The sequence below is a fragment of the Lynx canadensis genome, chromosome D1 (genome assembly GCF_007474595.2).
Source record: "Lynx canadensis isolate LIC74 chromosome D1, mLynCan4.pri.v2, whole genome shotgun sequence".
Taxonomy (NCBI): domain Eukaryota; kingdom Metazoa; phylum Chordata; class Mammalia; order Carnivora; family Felidae; genus Lynx; species Lynx canadensis.
Window position 1 is genome coordinate 108,293,680 of NC_044312.2, and position 6,011 is coordinate 108,299,690.

Sequence of the window (6,011 nt, forward strand, 5' to 3'; positions counted from 1 at the left end):
AGCGTCCCACTTCGGCTCGGGTCATGATCTCACGGTCTGTGAGTTCGAGCCCCGTGTCGGGCTCTGTGCTGACCAAGCTTGGAGCCTGCTTGGGAGTCTCTCTTCCCTCCCTTGTTCTCTGCCCCTCCCCTACTCTCTCTCTCTCAAAATAAATGAACATTAAAACACACACACACACACACACACACACACACACACACAACGGGGCACCTGGGAACCCTACTGGTGAAATTTTAAATAAAGCCTATAGCTTCCTTCATGGTTTTTATCAGTTAGGTTTGATCGATGCGTCTGGATTGTGGCAGATGTTAACATTAGGCGGAGCTGGGCCAAGAGTGGCTGGGGATGACGTCACCACTGACTGAGTTCTGGGATACTTCGTCATACGGAGATTAGGAGACCAGGAGGAACCAGCAGAGGAGGTTGGCCAGACAGGTAGGAAGCGAACCAGACCAGCAGCTGTGCAGAAGACCGTGCACCGAGGCAGAGGTAGGGACTGACAGTGTTAGACGCCGTTCGTAGGTCAGCAAGCTGAGCCCGCCAAGACTGACTGGATGTGGCTCAGGGCAAACTCCTGAAGGCCACACGAAGAGCAGTTTGGGGAGCAAAAGCCTGAAGTTACTGGGCTTAAGAAAAACGAGAGGAAAGGAATTGGAGACAGTGCCAATCCTCAACTCTTTCAGGGAGCTTTGTGGCACAGACAGGAGAAAAACAAGATGGCAGCCGGGGGGGGGGGGGAGGGAAGGGGGTCAAAGGAGGGTGTTGCGTCGTCGTTGTTATACGTAACCAGTATTTTTTTTTTTTTTAAATAACTTATTGTCAAGTTAGCTAACATCCAGGGTGGGCAGTGTAGTCTTGGCTTTGGGAGTAGATTCCCATGATTCATCGCTTACGGACAACACCCAGCGCTCATCCCCGCAAGTGCCCTCCTCAGTGCCCATCACCATTTTCCCCACCCTCCCACCCCCATCAACCCTCAGTGTGTTCTCTCTTTCTGTTAAAATATTTTTTTAAAGTTTATGTGTTTTGAGAGAGACAGAGACAGCGTGAGGGGGGGAGGGGCAGAGAGAGAGGGAGAGAGAGAGAATCCTAAGCAGGCCCCGTGCTGTCAGCACAGGGCCTGACGCGGGGCTCAAACCCACAAGACCGTGAGATCATGACCTGAGCCGAAACCAAGAGTCGGATGCTTAACTGACTGAGCCACCCAGGTGTCCCTGTTCTCTGTCTTTAAGAGCCTTTTATGGTTTACCTCCCTCCCTGTTCGTAACTTATTTTTCCTTCCCTTCCCCTATGGTCTTCTGTTAAGTTTCTCAAATTCCACAGATGAGTGAAAACATATGTTATCTGTTTTTTCTGACTGACTTTCTTCACTCAGCATGATACCCTCCAGTTCCATCACGTTGTCGCAAATGGAAAGATTTCATCATTTTTCACCACCGAGTAGTATTCCATTTTATATATATGCCACATCTTTACCCATTCTACAGTTGAGGGACATTTGGGCTCTTTCCATAAGTTGGCTATTGTTGAAAGCGCTGCTATAAACATTGGGGTACGTGTGCCCCTACGAATCAGCACTCCTGTATCCTCTGGATAAATTCCTAGGAGTGCAATTGCCGAGTCATAGGGTAGTTCTATTTTTAATTTTTTGAGGGACCTCCACACTGTTTTTCCAGAGCGGCCGCACCAGTTTGCATTCTCACCAACAGTGCAAGAGGGTTCCCGTTTCTCCGCATCCTCGCCGGCGTCTGTTGTTTCCTAAGTGGTTCATTTTAGCCACTCTGACCCGCGTGAGGTGGTGTCTCAATGTGGTTTTGATTTGTCTTTCCCTGATGATGAGTGACGTTGAGCATCTTTTCATGTGTCAGTTGGCCATCCGGATGTCTTCTTTGGAAAAGTGTCCATTCATGTCTTCTGCCCCTTTCTTCACTGGATTATTTGGTTTTTGGGGGTGGAGTTTGGTAAGTTCTTTACAGATTTTTTGCTACGAACGCTTTATCCCATATGTCGTTTGCAAATATCCTCTCCCATTTGTCGGTTGCCTTTCAGTTTTGTCGATTGTTTCCCTTGCTGTGCAGAAGCTTTTTATCTTGACGAGGTCCCAATAGGTCCTTTTGTGGTGGTGTTCTTCAAGAGGAGGGAATTGCAGGACGCGTTCTGATGGTCCTGAAGCAGGAGTGAGCCAGGGAGCCAGGTGTGAGCGTGAGGGCACAGAGGGCAAGAGCTTCCTGCCAAGGGCATGAAGGGTCCCGAGGCTCTCACTTGATTTCCACCGATGGAAGCAAGGAGGCTGGCGGAGGGTGGTCCCTCTTGATGTCTGCCAGTACATATGTACAGATATATATGGCACCCAACGCCATAACCTAACCTTATGGGGAGAAGGGAGAGAGTCAAAGGGGAACTCACCTCTAATTTACAAAAAAAAAAAAAAAAAAAAAAAAGTATTGTAATTAAAATTGATTTAAAATAGCATCCGCTATGTAATATTCTTTTTTTTAAATATTCTTTATTTTTGAGAGAGAGCGTGAATTGGTGGGGGAGGGCAGAGACCAAGGGGGACAGAGGCTCCAAAGCGGGCTCTGCACTGACAGCAGTGAGCCCGACGTGGGGCTCGAACTCACGAACCATAGTCGGACACTCAACTGACCGAGCCTCCCAGGTGCCCCATCTAGGTAATATTCTTGACAAAAAAGTAAAATATGAATTTCAGGGGGAACCATCAGACAAATGGAAATCACAGGCCGTCGTACAAAATAACTGGCCTGGACCCTTAAGACCATGTTAATATCAGGGAGGCAACAAAAACAAGGCGGCCAGTTGCTCCTCGTGAAAGGAAATTGAGCCTGGACGACCAAATGCAACATGTGATCCAGAATTAAATCCTCGATTTTTTGAAAAGTCCATAAAGAACATTTATGCCACGGTTGTACCATGAACCGAGCGGCTTAAACAACAGAAATGTCTTGTCTGTCCATCTGGAGTTTGCACGGCTGAGGCCAAGGTATGGGCAGGGCTGGTTCCCTCTGAGGCTGTGAGGAGAATCCGGTCCAGACCTCTCCCCGGCTGCTGGGGGTTTGCTGGCAACCTTTGGGGGTCCTCGACTTGTGGAAGCATCACCCTGATCTCTGCCTGCATCATCACGTGGTCCTCTCCTTGTGTGTGTGTGTCTGTGCCCAAGTTTCCCCTTTTTTAATTAGAAAAGTTTGTATTTTAAATAAACTCTGTGTTCAACGTTGGGCTCAAATTCACGACCCCAAGATCAAGAGTTGTATACTCTAGGGGCGCCTGGGTGGCTTAGTCAGTTAAGCGTCCGACTTTGGCTCAGGTCATGATCTCACAGTCCGTGAGTTCGAGCCCCACGTCAGGCTCTGTGCTGACAGCTCGGAGCCTGGAGCCTGCTTCGGATTCTGTCTCCCTCTCTCTCTCTGTTCCTTCCCTCTCTCACACTGTCATTCTCTCTCTGTCTCTCTCTCTCTCTCAAAAGTAAAGATTGAAAAAAAAAAAAAGATTTGTATACTTTACTGCCTGAGCCAGCTAGGCAGCCCCAGCTTCCCCCCTTTTATTATTCAAAAAATATGTTTTTTTAACGTTTTTTCATTTTTTGAGAGAAAGAGAGAGAGTGCGAGTGGGGGAGGAGCAGAGAGAGAGAGGGAGACACAGAATCCAAAGCAGGCTCTAGGCTCTGAGCTGTCAGCACAGAGCCTGATGTGGGGCTCGAACTCACGAGCTGCGAGATCATGACTTGGGCCGAAGTCGGACGCCCAACCGACCGAGCCACCCAGGCGCCCCTAAGCTCCCCTCTTTTTAAAGGATACCAGTCATGTCGGATCAGTGCCCACCTTGATGAACTATTTTAACTCATTACATCTTCAATGACTGTATTTCATAGGAAGGTCATGTATGGAGGTATTTGGGGTTAGGACTTCAACATATGAATTTGGGGGGATCACAGTATATCCCATAACAGATTGTCATTAGATGGTATTGTTGTATCAGTATGAAAACTCTCGAGACGATAACAGTGGCTTCTGGTGGTTCCTTATTTTTAAGAGATGTCCCTGAAGTATTTAGGTTCAAGACGTCTGTAACTTACTTTCAAATGGTAGCAGAATACGTTATGTACGTGTATATATGTAGACATTGATAGATACGGAGGTAAAGCAGAGGCAGCAGAATGCTAACAATGGGTGAGTATAGGCGAAGAGTACAAGGGGCTCATATTCTTTTTGTTTTTTAATGTTTTTATTTATTTTTGAGACAGAGAGAGACAGAGCACAAGCAGGGGAGGGGCAGAGAAAGGGGGAGACACAGAATCCGAAGCAGGCCCCAGGCTCCGAGCTGTCAGCACAGAGCCCGACGCGGGGCTCGAACTCACAGACCGCGAGATCGTGACCTGAGCCGAAGTCGGACACTCAACTGCCTGAGCCACCCAGGTGCCCCAAGGGGCTCATATTCTTTTGATCTTCTTGTAGGTTTGAAATTTGTCAACATAAAACACGGGGAGAAAATTAATGTTTATTATTTATTTTTTGTTTATGATTACTTTATTTTAATTTTATTTTAGAGAGAGGGAGAGAGAGAGCGTGAGCAGGGGAAAGGGGCAGAGGGAGAGATATAGAGAATCTCAAGCAGGCTCCAATGCTCGGTGCAGAGCCCGACGACGCGGGGCTCCATCCCACGACCCTGGGATCATGACCTGAGCCAAAATTGAGACGCTCAACTGACTGAGCCCATTTTTTTTTTTTTTTAAGATTTTCTTTTTAAGTAACCTCTATGCCCACGTGGGTCTCAAACCCCCAACCCCGAGATCAAGAGTCACATGCTCTACCTCCTGAGCCGGTCAGGCACCCTGGGAGAAAGTTAATTTTTCAAAAACGTGACAATCTTTTGGCTAAATCATTGCTGAGTGTCTGGGAGGCCGTCATTTCCCCAATTTGGAGAAGATGGCTGGGAGCCTTAGTTTGCAAGGGCCCTCAGCGTCCCTGCCCTGGGCCCTCTCTTTGGGGTTCTGCATCGCAACAGGCAGAAGCAAACATTTCCTGAGGGGGCTGAAGGCATTTTACACTCATTGCGCCAGAATCTTGCCAGGACCTCCCATGAAGTGGGCTTTATGAGCCCCACTTACAGATGGGAATATTGAAGCTGAGGGAGGTCAGGTAACTTGTCCATGAATGCACAGCTAGACTAGAACTCGGGCTGTCTGACTCTCAAGGCTGGAATTCCCTGTCTCCCACTAGATGGGAGGCTGGGTTCCCTTCTTGGGCCTTTCCCCAGTTTAGGGTTGGCCATGAGTCTCAGGGCAAAGCCAACAGTTGCCCAGGCCTGCCCTGATCCCAGGGCCCAGGCCATACCTTCCTTCCTCATCCGGCTCAGCCTCAAGGCCTGGCTCCTGCTCAGCGAGGGACACTTGAGCTTAAGACCAAATGAGGCACCTCCCAGGCCCCCTCTTGCCTCCCAAGCCTCCCAGCCTGGGTGGGGCAACAGAGTGCTGGATACCCTTAGTGTGCCCTCCAGATCTCCTTCCACCCAGCTCTGTGCCCCCAAGGTTGCCCTCCACTGGCTGCAGTGACTGAGCTCTAGGGTCCTCTGGTTGCTGCTGGTGTTTGGATGAAGGGAGGCAGGAGACTGAGGGAGGGAGCAGAGCGAGGTCCGAGGAGTTTATTCCCTGGGCTTGCTGCCTTTCTGCTCAACCGTAGCCGAGTTCTACTGAGGGCCACAGCTCCTGTCAGGTGACACCACTGCCCCTTCCTGCCAGGTGGCCCGGTGGTGGTAACAGCTCCCCACCGCTGTTAGGGCTCGGGGGCCCTGCCACTCCTCGGTGGTGGTTTCCATTATCATGGCCACACTTTTGTAAGCTGTCCCTTTGCTACTAAACTGTTTGCATGTGTCATAGGATTCCTGAAAATCTGGGGAAGACTACTCAGTCTTTGACCGCCCCCGACATCCCCATGGCTCCCTCCGTCTCTGATTCCCCCCCATTTTCTGCACCCCAGCAGAACAGATCCAGGCAT